The sequence below is a fragment of the Nicotiana tabacum genome, chromosome 8 (assembly GCF_000715075.1).
Source record: "Nicotiana tabacum cultivar K326 chromosome 8, ASM71507v2, whole genome shotgun sequence".
NCBI classification, from domain to species: Eukaryota; Viridiplantae; Streptophyta; class Magnoliopsida; order Solanales; family Solanaceae; genus Nicotiana; species Nicotiana tabacum.
The window spans coordinates 180,858,059-180,871,720 of NC_134087.1; positions in this window are offsets into that span (position 1 = coordinate 180,858,059).

Consider the following 13,662-nt stretch of genomic DNA (forward strand, 5'->3'; position numbering starts at 1 on the left):
TAGATTTCATTGTTGGGCTCCCACGGACTCAGAAGAAATTTGATGCTGTATGGGTGATTGTGGACATGTTGATCAAGTCGACACATTTCGTTCTAGTACCAGTTTTCTATTCTTCATAGCGGTTGGCTGAGATCAAAATTCGCGAGATCATTCATCTTTACAATGTGACGGTGTCTGATGATAGGCTATAATTACGTATTTTAGTCGCTTATTACACTCTAATTTACTGCACTTTAATTTAGTTTGAGCTTTAATCGTTAGTGTTTTGCACTAATTGTGTGTTTTATGCTTTGTAGGAGTGATTCCGAGCTATGTAGATGTTATGAAATGAATTCAAGTGATTTGGAGTTTTGAAGTCTGAGTAAAAGCCCAAGGAATTAAGCCGGGATCGTATTCGGGGATCAAAGGATGATAGAGCAACGAAACGAAAAATCGAGTAGGCATATTGCGCACTGTCTAGTAAAATGCACATAAATTTTCTCTCAGAACTCCATTTGGTCTCCACAGTATATGGTTGGAAAGATAACTCAAAGGGATACAACTTTTATGTTTTATGTTTTTCCAAATGCCAAACAGAATAGGGTGAACAATGCACGACAAGTGCTCTACAGTCAGATCCGCGGCCGAGGACAGAACTTGGGTAAAATCCACGGCCAGATCCGCGGCCGCGCACATCCTTTCCGGGAAAAGTGACCTTTTTCACATAGGATAAGGTGTAATTATTTGGGCCCGACCCTACTTGGTATATATACATGGAAAAATGGTATTTTGAGCAACTTTGACATACTTTTGACATAATTTAGACCTAAGGAGGCCAAGGAGACCGGAGATTCGACCTAAGGAGGCAAGAACACACTAAGAGCAAGGCGGAGAATTTTTCTACGAGTTTTTCACTTCCTTCTTCCTATATTCATTATTGGTTATGACTTTTAGTACTGTAGTTTTACATACTATTATGAATAGCTAATTTGTTATCTAGAGTTTTGATAGAACCTTTTGTAGGATGAATTCTTGTTGGGTTTTAATATAATTTAGCCTTTGAATTTATCTATTTGTTGAGCTACGTATTTATTTCAGTTGATTGAATGGCCATCGATTGACTGTGCCTATTTAGTGTGTACTGCTCGAGAGAGAGTACATATTTAGGTAGTTTTTGAACAACATCACTCCTAATGTATGTGAGAGATCAATACGGAGGGTTTAGGGGCAGGATTAGAGATAACGAAACCTTGGTGAAATCATAGTGAGCGGTGAATTAGTGCCAGCTAGTGTAGTTCGAGAGAATACATCTAGTAAATTGTTGTAGTTGCTAGAGAGAGAATTATGACACCTAAAGTGTTCACGATCAGTAGAGAATACATTAGCAAAATTGTAGGGAACATAGCTAGAAGGATTCCGACAATTGAGGAAGTTATAACTCTAGACCTTCTTAATTTAGTCTCCAATCCTTTGTCTCGTTAGTTGTTAATTTTACCGCTTTCTAGTATTTACTAGTTAATTAGTTAGAAATAAATCTCAATCTTTATAATTTAGAAAATTGTTCAAACTTATCTTCTTAGTGATATCAAACAGCTATAGCTAAGCCTTAGTTCTCTGTAGGATTCAACTCCGGACTTTAAGACCAGATTATATTTGCACTTTTGCAGCGACCGTTTATCTTTTTTAGGACTAGAGTTGGGCGTGATCAAATTTTGGCGCCGTTACCGAGGAACTAATGGTGTAGTTGTAGCTGTATATATTGCTAGGTTGCGAGTTTGAACTTTTATTTTATCATGTTTTTTTTTGTATTTTTTAATTTTATTATAACCGTTGATTTGAGAAACATGACATCTTGGAATTATGAAAATTTAGGTGTGGATAATTCTACTATTGATCCTCATAAATATTGTAAAGGAAACCACCCGTATCAAAATTATCAAAATATTCCCGAGAGCGAGTTATGTGCACCAACTCAATCTTATTTGTGGAATGTGTGTGATGTGTGTGGTGGTAAAAATGATCACTTTCATAGTTGTGCTTATATTTCTTATCTTCCCCCAACCCCTTACTATGATGGTTCTACCTTTTCTTGTGAAGTTAATAGGAATAAAAAACTTGGAAATGCGGACCTGAAGGAGATCAAGGATATGCTAAAGTGCATTCTGGAGCAAAACAATGAAAAACAATTGCAGATAGAAAGGCAAGATGCAACTATTCGCAACTTGGAGGCTCAAGTGAGTCAAGTGGTTGAAGCTTTTAATGCTCAGCAAGCCAATTTTGAGGATAGAAGCCAAGAAGAGCGTGAATTTGAGGTGCTAATTGAGGAGGTCAGAGTAGAACACCAACAACCTAGCCAACTACAATTTGAGGATGTCGGTGTTGTAGAAGTGAAACCAGAGTCAGCCAAGGACATTGAGGATACAAATTTTGTTGACTCTAGCATCATTGATGTTGAGGATGCTGAAAGTCTTGAAGTTCATGTGTGTGAGCGCATTGGTCCTCACTCCAAACATTTTTCTACATTGTGATTGGATGACGATATGGAAATAGAGTCATCCGAGACGATTGAGAAGTCAAGGAATGAGGAACAAGGTGCCTACATTCTGGAACTTTTCTTGCCAGAAAGACAGGACTACATACATCATCTAAAAGCCAAGAAGTGTAGAATAGTACAATGGTTGCTTGGGCCAATTAGATTTGTTCCTCCACCCCTGGAGCATAGCCGAAAACTTGATGCCAAATGGGGGTTCAATTCATAAGCTCGAGGTGGAGGCAAAAAGTGATTCGCGTCGTGCCGCGACGTTAAATCAAGCGCTTGTTGGGAGGCAACCCAACTTTACTGTTTTCCTTTATTTTATTTTATTTTTTTATTTTTTTAATTGTATTATTTTTGTAGTGTCAATTTTTTATTTTCTAGGAGCATGGAAAGCAAAGCTATTGGAAAGATGCAACAGCAAACCAGAGGGTTGGAACTAAGTGTAAGGTACTCGCACGAAAGACCAAGTCTGGGAGAAGTCTGAGTACCCCATGAGCTGCTAGTGCTTCGGCCATTGGCCTACCAGGGAGTTTCTCTTACCCTCTTATAGTTATGATATGCATTGGAGACAATGCACAATTTTAAGTGTGGGGTGAGGAGGAAGTCTGGGTAACTTTTCATGCTACTTTAACTGTGTTAATTTAATTAAATAATATTTTTTTAAAAAGATTGGACTTTTTCCGATGATGGATCTATCCGACAATTTTCTTGAGGGATTTAAGTCTAAAGAAAAAAAAGACAAAAAAGATTTTCTTTTGTTAGGTAGTGTAGCAATCACCCTTTGGTTTTTCTTTGTGCCGCGATTAGTTTCCAAGGGTTTTGTTTGAACTGGGTGTAGTTAGTTTTTTTTGGGAGTAGGAGCCATTATGTTGTGTTTTGAATTGAAGCAATATCTCTTGACTTTGTTATACTTTGAGAATAGTGAGTACTTTGGTTGTGACGCTTAGGCTCAGTTTTTGACTCTTGTATAAGTACCTTAAATTGTATGATCTTAACTTTACTTTAACTGCTTTGACTAGAGTGTCTTAATGAATCCAATCTTGAGTGAGTCATGTGCCACATGTGTGTAAGGTTTTGTGTTATTTTGTGTATTGTATTTGATGTCTAGAACTTGCCCCGTATGTTTGCAAAGCGAAATAGTAGTTTTGTTCAGTCTTGGAAGTGATATAGGCATTTCTTTGTTGAGCCAGATATGTATATTTTACCCGCCTAATTGTTATGTATCGTAGTTAACCCCTTTGAACCTACAATCCTGTTTCTTTGGCGACCACATTACAAGCCTTACCCATTTGTTTGAATTAACCATCTATTTGAACCTTCTAACCTCTCATGAGCACTTGAATTGTTATGATTTGTGTAAAAGTTAAAGTGTGGGGTGATTGGCTTGAATTTTGAGTGGAACTAATGAAATAAGGAGAAAGGTGAACTGTGTTAAAAAAAAATAAAAGCCACTTGAATTGAAAAAGAAAAGAAAGAAAAAGATAGTCGTATTATTGCGAAAAATATTCATTGATAAGTGGTAACTCTTGATGTAATTGTATTTAAATAAATTAGGAGTTGATGTATATTGATGTGAAGGTGGAGTCATGGTTTTACATAAGCATGGGCTTGAATGTTAAAGTATATGTATTAAAGTTCTTAGGGAGGTGTAGTTACTTTTATATCTAAATATATTCTACCCGACCTGCAGCCTACATTACAACCAAATAAAGTCCTACTTGATCCTAGACTGAATGAGCTCGATTAGGAGAGTATTATACTACGGGCAAGCCTATGGTGCATCTTTTGTGGCATATGAATGTTATTTCTGAGAGTGAGTGAATTCTTTCTATCTTGAGTTCCTAAGTGTTCTTAAATTTTAATTGTGTGGAACTACTCTCTTTTGTTGTGTGAGGGCACTTGATTCATGAAGGAGAGGTAATGTCAGTGACCTCTATGTTAGAGTAAGTGAGTGAGTTGTGAATAATACGTGGTACTTGCAAGTCAAATCTTGAGCTGAAGATGTTACGCTTTTGTGCTTAGTCTATTTTAAGTATTCTTGGTGTGACGAGTTAGGAGAATTGCTTAAAAAAGTTGTGTCTATATAAAGTGTAGTTTGATTGCTCGAGGACGAGCAATGGTTTAAGTGTGGGGTGTTGATGATAGGCTATAATTACGTATTTTAGTCGCTTATTACATTCTAATTTACTGCACTTTAATTGAGTTTGAGCTTTAATCGCTAGTGTTTTGCACTAATTGTGTGTTTTATGCCTTGTAGGAGTGATTCTAAGCTATGTAGATGTTATTGAATGAATTCAAGTGATTTGGGACTTTGAAGTCTGAGTAAAATCCCAAGGAATTAAGTTGGGATCGTATTCGGGGATCAACGGATGATAGAACAACGAAACGAAGAATCGAGTATGCATATTGCGCACTGTCTAGTAAAATGCACATAACTTTTTGCTCAAAACTCCATTTGGGTTCCACAATATATGGTTGGAAAGCTAACACAAAGGGCTTTCATGTTTTACATTTTTCCAAATGCTAAACATAACAGGGTGAAAAATGTGCGACAAATGCTCCACGGTCAGATCCGCTGCCGCGGACAGATCCGCTGCCGCGGACAGAACTTGGGTAAAATCTGCGGCCAGATCCACGGTTGATCCGCGGTCACGCACTTCCTTTCCGGGAAAAGTGACCTTTTTCGCGTAGGATAAAGTGTAATTGTTTGGGCCCGACCCTACTTGGTATATATATATGGATAAACGATATTTTGAGCACCTTTGACATACTTTTGACATAATTTAGACCTAATAAGGCCAAGGAGACCGGAGATTCGACCTAAAGAGGCAGAACACACTAGGATTAAGGCAGAGAATTCTTCTACGAGTTTTCACTTCCTTCTTCCTATTTTCATTATTGGTTATGACTTTTAGTATTGTAGTTTTACATACTATTATGAATAGCTAATTTGCTATTTAGAGTTTTGATAGAACCTTTTGTAGGATGAATTCTTGTTGGATTTTAATATAATTTAGCCTTTGAATTTATCTATTTGTTCAGCTACATGAGTATTTTAGTTGATTGAATGGCCATTGATTGACTGTGCCTATTTAGCGTGTACTGCTCGAGAGAGAGTACATATTTAGGTAGTTGTTGAACAACATCACTCCTAATGTATGTGAGAGATCAATACAGAGGGTTTAAAGGCAGGATTAGAGGTAACGAAACCTTGGTGCGATCATAGTGAGCGGTGAATTAGAGCCAGCTAGTGTAGTTCGAGAGAATACATCTAGTAAATTGTTGTAGTTGCTCGAGAGAGAATTACGACACCTAAAGTGCTCACGATCAGTAGAGAATACATTGACAAAATTGTAGGGAACATAGCTAGAAGGATTCCGACAATTGGGAAAATCATAACTCTAGACCTCCTTAATTTAGTCTCCAACCCTTTGTCTCGTTAGTTATTAATTTTACCCCTTTCTAGTATTTGCTAGTTAATTTGTTAGAAATATAAATCTCAATCTTTATAATTTAGAAATTTTTTCAAACTTTTCTTCTTAGTGATATCAAACAGCTATAGCTAAGCCTTAGTTCTCTGTGGGATTTGACTCCGAACTTTTAGACTGGATTATATTTGTAGCGACCACTTATACTTTTTAGGATTAGAGTTGGGCGTGATTAGTGTCCATCATTTCTGACCGATGTACATAGTTCACATCGCACTTCTGGAGGGTCGTACAATGTGGGTTAGGCACACGAGTTGAGTTGAGTACAACATTTCACCCCAGACTGATGGATAGTCCGAGCGCACCATTCAAATGTTGGAGGATATGCTTCGCGCCTGCATTATGGATTTAGAGGGTTCTTGGATCAGTTCTTGCCGCTTGCGGAGTTTGCCTACGACAATAGCTACCAATCGAGTATTCAGATAGCTCCCTATGAGGCTTTATACGGGAGACAGTTCCGTTTGCCATTTGGTTGGTTTGAGTAGGGAGAGGCTCAGTTGTTGGGTACCGATTTGGTTCAGGATACCTTGAAAAAGGTCAAGATGATTCAGGATCAACTTCGCATAGCTCAGTCTAGGCAGAAGAGTTATGCCGATCGGAGAGTCCGTAATGTTGCTTTCATGGTTGGAGAGAGGGTATTTCTTTGGGTTTCATCCATGAAGGGTGTGATAAGGTTCGAAAAGAAGGGCAAGTTGAGCCCTAGATATATTAGACCTTTTAAGATTCTTGAGAGAGTGAGTAAGGTGGCCTACAAGCTTGTATTGCCACCTAACTTATCAGCGGTCCATCCAATGTTCCATGTGTCTATGCTTCAGAAGTATCACGGTTATCCATCCTATGTGTTAGATTTCATCTATATCCAGTTGGACAAGGATTTAACTTATGAAGAGGAGCCGGTGGCCATTCTAGCCCGGCAAGTCCGGAAGTTGAGGTCTAAGAGTTATCCTTCAGTTAGAGTGCAGTGGAGAGGTCAGCCGATCGAGTCAGTCACATGGGAGTCCGAGACCGATATGTGGAGTAGATACCCACACTTTTTCACCAGTCCAGGTACCTTTCTATGTCCGTTCGAGGACGGACAATTATTTTAGAGGTGGAGAATGTGATGACCTGATAGGTCATTTTGAGTTTTAGCCTTCATTTTCGTGTTTTGAGACCTCGATTAGCTCCGTTTAGTATTTTTTGATTTGCGTGCACAGTCCGTGTCTTGTTCCGAAAAGTCTTTATGTGAAAATATAAGAAAATGTGAATTTTTGCCTTAAAAATAATTTGAGTTAACTACGGTCAACATTTGGTGTAAACGGATTCGGATAAGTATTTTGACGGTCCCGGTGGGTCTGTATCATAATTTGGGATTTGGGCGTATGTCCGGAATTGAATTCAAAAGTACCTAACTTGTTTTGACTCATTTTTCCGAAAATTAGCATTTTTGAAAGTTGAAAAAAAATTACTAAGTTTGACCGTAAGTTGATTCTTAGTTAACGAGCTAGGATTTTGATGTTGAAACTTGAAATAGTTCCGTATTGCTAATTGAAACTTGTCTGCGAAATTTGGTTTGATTCAAAATTGATTTTATGTGATTCAGATATCCGCTTGTAAATTTAAAGTTTTTGAGTTTTTGAAGATTTCATGCATTTTGATGTCCGTTCATAGTTCTAGGTGTTATTTTGATGTTTTGATCACGTGAGTGAGTTCGTATGATGTTATTACACTTGTGTACATGTTTGGTTTGGAGCCCGAAGTGCTCAGGTAAATTTCGGACGTGTTTCATATGAGTTTGGCTAATGGTAGGATAGCTGGTGCACTCTTGTTGATGGTGTTCTGCTGCAGATCTCGCATTTGTGAGGTCTGGCTTGCAATTGCGAGCCTCGCTTTTGCGAACAAGTGTTCCCATTTACGAGCAGGGCCTAAGATTGGGTAACCTCGAAACTACAAAAAAAAGGTTCACAATTGTGAACAGCTCAGGATCGTATTTGCGATCACTTGGTCACATTTGCGATGCCTGGCAAAATTGTACTCCTTTGCAATTGCGAAGGCAGTGGTCGCATTTGCGAAGGTGGGAACTTCGCATTTGCGATCATATTATCGCATTTGCGGCATCTGGTGCTCTAAGACAGGGTTCGCATTTGCGACCGTTGTCTCGCATTTGCGATGTTCGCAATTGCGAGCGAGACTTCTCAATTGCGGCATCTGCAGCTGGGAAAAAGAGGGGAAAATGGGACTTAGCTCATTTCTCACAATTTTCAACCCTAAATACTCTAGAGGTGATTTTCCAAGAGACTTTTCTTTCCAAATTCATTGGTAAGCGACTTTAATCCATTTCTTTTCAATTACCCATTACATTTCATGAGATTTCAATATCAAATTTAGGATTTCCATGGTAGAAATTAGAAATTTGGGTAGAATTGAAATTTTTTGTAAAATTGAGAGTTAGACCTCAAATTGAGGTCGGATTTCGAAACAAATCACATAACCAGGCTCGGGGGGGGGGGGGGGGGTGAATGGGTAATCTGATTTTGGTCTGAATCTTGGGTTTTGACCAAGCGGGCTCGAGGTTAACTTTTGTTGACTTTTTTCAAAATCATTAAAGATTAAATCTTTTTTATTCGTGGGTAGTTTCTAAAGCTTGTTTTGAATTGTTTGAACTATATTTAATTAGATTCAGTTAGTTTGGAGGCAAATTTTAGAGGAAAGACCCCAATTGAACTTTTATTTAATTGCGGAGTGAGGTAAAAATTTGATCTAGCCTTGACTTGAGGGAATTAGGAAATTGAATTATGTGAGACAATAACGTATAAACGAGGTGACGAGTGTATATACACCGTTAAGATATTTGTTCCCATGTTTCTCGTTATTTCATGAATTATCTCATTCCATACTTTAATTGCTGCATGCTTTAATTGCTTTCTATACTGTAAATTGTTATTTGTCATTTAATTATTGTTGTATTAAATTTTTCGTCCCTTCCATGATTTTGTGCTTATTTTCTACTTGCCTTAACTGTTTCACTTGCACACCTTAATTGTCATGTGCCTTACTTGTCCCGTTGTTTTCTTTGTAGTATTTGTTGCATTCCTTTGATTATTATGCGGTTCCTTTATTGCCTTGCTCTCATACACTTTGATTGTAATGATTCTTGTAAATTGAGTTATTGAATTTTTTATGTATTGAAATTGTTTGTGGATCGAGTTGCACGGCGAAATGGGAGTTGAAGGATAATAAATTAAAATGGTGGAATAATGGAGAATTATGATATTGATAAATGATGATATGGTGGGATCGGGTTACGCGCTTCAACTGTTTATGTACGTAATACTTGATATTGATAAATTGATATGGTGGAATACGAGAGGATTATGATATTGATTAATGATGATATGGTGGGATCGGGTTGAGGCCCACAACAGATTATTTACGTTATACCTGATATTGATAAAGGATGTCACGGTGGGATTGGGTTGCGTGCTGCAACAGATTATGTGTGTTGTACTTGTTGTTATTATTATTGTTGTTGTGTTAGTTTCAACATTTTTATACGAGATTACGAGGTTTGTTATTCTGGGCTTTCTATTAGCGAGGTTTGAGTTCATTTTCATAAATTAACAACTATACTTTTATTTCCTATTTTCTTTCCATATTATTATTATTATTATTATTATTATTATTATTACTATATACAGATTATTGTAAGTGGCCCGCTGTAGCCTCGTCACTACTTCGTTAAGGTTAGGCTCGGTACTTATAGAGTACATGGGGTCAGTTGTACTCATGCTACACTCTGCACTTCTTGTGTAGATACCGGAGTGGGTCCTAGCGGTGTTCAGTAACTTTTGCTCGGATCCAGTTGTTGATGGAGACTTGAGGTACAACTGCACAACATTTGCAGCTCTGAAATCCCCTTCCCTCCTATCCTTACTGTTTTTTTTCTGAGTTTCAAAATAGTGTATTTTATTCAGATCATGTTTGTGGCACTCTAGATGTTCGTGTATTCATGATACCAGCTTCTGGGTTATGTTTAGACTCACTGCTCAATATTAGTATACTATACTTCAGACTTATATGATTTCCATTGTTAATATCTTGTCATAAATTGTTAGAAATCAGTAAAATTCTCGTTCACATCGGCAAGCCTAGCAAGTAGATGTTAGGTGCCATCATGACCCCGAGGTTAGGATTTGTAACGATCCGGTCGATTATTTTAAGAATTAATGCCCCGATCCCTTATTAACTGCTTTTCCCGTATCTTTTTCTACTATTGTGATTTACCGGGAGGGTTTATTTTGAGTTTCAGAGTGTTTTAGGACACTTAGTCCCTAAATGAGAATTTGTCTTAGAATTTGGACCGTAGTCGAAGCAGTGTGAAGACGACATTGGAATGAAATTTTGTTGATTCCGTTAGCTCCGTTGGGTGATTTCGGGCTTAGGGCGTGTCCAGATTGTGTTTTGGAGGCCCGTAGCTTATTTAGGCTTGAAATGACGGAAGTTGAATTTTTGGAGTTTCGGGCAAATAGTGGAATTTTGATATTGGGTCGGAATCCGATTCCGTGAGTTGGAATAGGTCCATAAAGTTGAATATGACTTGTGTGCAAAATTTGGGGTCAATCAGACATGGTTTGGTTGGTTTCAACATCGGTTGTGAAATTTTGGAAATTCAAGTTCATTAGGTTTGAATTGGAGGGTGATTCATGGTTTTCACATTGTTTGATGTGATTTGAGGGCTCGACTAAGTTCGTACGATATTTTAGGATTGGTTGATATGTTTGGTTGAGGTCCTGGGGGCCTCAGTTGAGTTTCAGGTGCTTAACGGATGAAAACTTGGACTTGAGCAAATTATGAAGTTGGCTGCTTCTGGTGTTTTCGCTCCTGCGGTGGGAAGCCCGCAGGTGCGACACCACAGAAGCAAGGAACGAGGTCGCAAGTGCGGATTGAGGAAAGAGGACCAGCGGTCGCAGGTGCGACTCAAGAACCGTAGAAGCGGAGCCGCATCTGCGAAGAAATGAGTGCAGGTGCGGTGCTTGGGGAATTAATGAAATTCCGCAGATGCGGAGCTCCAGCCGTAGAAGCCAGACCGCAAATGCGGAAATCGCTGGGCAGAAAAAGGGTATTTTGAGTGTTTGAAAGTTCATAACACCAAATTCTATTTTTCGCTTGGGAGAAGGCGATTTTGTGAGGATTTTGAAGAGGAAGTCAGTGGGTAATGATTCTTAACCCTATTTCGTTTATATTTCATCAATCTATAGTAATTTTCTCCATCTAATCAAGGAATTTGAGTGGAAAAAATGGAAATTTGGGGGAAAAGTTTCCCAATCGAATTTTTGGGTTTTGATCGGGGTTTAGGTGTCGGAATTGAATAATTTTTGGATGAGTGATCTCATGAGTGAATGGGTGTTCTAAATTGGTAACTTTTACCCATTTCCGAGACATGGGCCCAGGAAGAATTTTTAGGCGTTTTCCTATTTTCTTGCTTTAGTTTTGATTTCATTAGTTAAATTAGTTGTTTGTAATTATATTTACGTTATGTAATTGATTTGATTAGATTTGGGCCACTCAAAGTTGAATACTCGTGGTAAGAGCATAATTTCGGATTGATTTGAGCTTGGTTCGAGGTAAGTAGCTTGCCTAACCTTGTGTGGAGGAAATCCCCTTAGGATTTTGGTATTGATTAATATATGAGCGCCGTATACGTGAGGTGATGAGTGCATGCACGGGCTATTTATTGCAAAATTCCATTTTCACTAAGTCTCAGCTTGTTTTTCCTTGCTGAATTACATTAGCATATGTTATTACCTTGATTAGGTTATAAAAGCATGTTTACGTGTTAAACTGTCTATTTGAACTCTATGCAACATGTTCTAATGAAATTTCTTATTTTCCTTAAATGCAAACTTAGTTTAAAGTGCAAATTCCTTGATATAACTGTCGTTTGTATTGACTATGCTGCATATTTACTTTGGGACTACGAGACAGTATCCCGAGAGATCCCCCTGCATCGCATATTTACTTTGGCACTACGGGACGGTATTCCGGGAGACCCCCCTGTACTGCATATTTACTTTGGGACTACAGATTGGTATTCCGGGAGATCTCCCCACATATTTATGTTTGGGACTACGGAACGGTATCCCAGGAGATCCCCTATTGCTATTGCTGTATTTTTGAGTTGTTGTTCTTCTGTGCTTCTTTCCTGGTTAAAATTTCAGTATTTACATTCTTTACTACGATATATCTTTCTGTTAAATTTTATCATATTAAAACCAGTAGGGCCCTAACATGATCTTGTCACTACTCGACCGAGGTTAAGCTTGGCACTTACTGGGTACCGCTCTGACATACTCATGCCCTTTACTACACATGTTTTCCGTGTACAGATCCAGGTACTAGCTATCAGCCTCGAGTCTAGCTGTGTGGTTGCTGCTGCGAGAGACTTTAAGGTATATCTGCTGCGTCCGCAGACCTAGAAGTACCTCTTTATTCTTCCTCAAGTTATAGACTTCTTGTATTTTCTTCGTTGATAGATTTCTGGAGCTTAGAAACACTATATACTTCTTTAGCTTGTGTTTCATGAGATTCCGGATTTTGGGAGTGCTTATGTTCAGTTCGAGAGTATTTTATTGTATATGTCGAGCGGCAGTTTAGACTTATTTATTATATTTATCTGTTAAATTGTTAGTTTTCGTATCTTTGTTTCATTTCCGCAAATCGTTAGGCTTACCTAGTCGTAGAGACTAGGTTCCATCACGACAGTTCACGGAGGGAGAACTTTGGTCGTGAAAAGTTGGTATCAGAGCTCTAGGTTCATAGGAGTCATGAATCACAAGTTGGTTTATTAGAGTCTCACGGATCGGTACAGAGACGTCTGTACTTATCTTTGAGAGGCTATTAGGAAAAATTCCTGTTCATTTGATTCCTTATCGTGCGAGATTATTGACTTTGAAATTCTAAACTTCTGTCTTCTATTCTCTCACAAATGGTGAGGACACGTGCTACCAGAGATGACCAGGCACCCGTTCCCCTGCTAGAGTAGCCAGAGCACCTGCACGAGCGGCTGCAAAGGAGCCATCGACAGTTCTAGTCGGAGCACAGGCACCTGATACGCCTAATGCTACTACTCCAGCTCTCTAAGAGACCCTTGCACAGTTCATGAGCATGTACATCACCTTAGCTCAGGCAGGGTTGATTCCCTTTGCTGCAGCCACTTCTCAGGCCGGAGGAGGAGCACAGACTCCTGCCGCCCGCACTCCAGAGCTGCGGGGTCAGGTTGATCAGATCTTAGAGGTTATACTGGTATCACCTGTAGCCCCAGTTCAGCTCAAGGGTTAGGCATCAACTTCGGGGAAGGAGCAGCGGAGGCTTGAGAGGTACAAGAAGTACAAGCCTCCTACATTCAATGGTCTAGCCTCAGAGGAAGCTCAGGGATTTCTGGAGGAGTGTCACCGTATTCTCCGCACTATGGGCATAGCAGAGTCGAGTGAGGTCTTTTTAATTGCCTTTCAGCTTCGAGGGGAAGCCTATCAGTGGTGGCAGACTTATGAGTTGGACATTCCAGCTGAGGTAGCTTCCCTTTCATGGGCTTAGTTCTCTAATATGTTTTTGATAGAGTATGTCACTCTGAGCTTTAAGGACGTTTGGCGCGTGGAGTTTGAGTAGTTACGCTAGGGTACT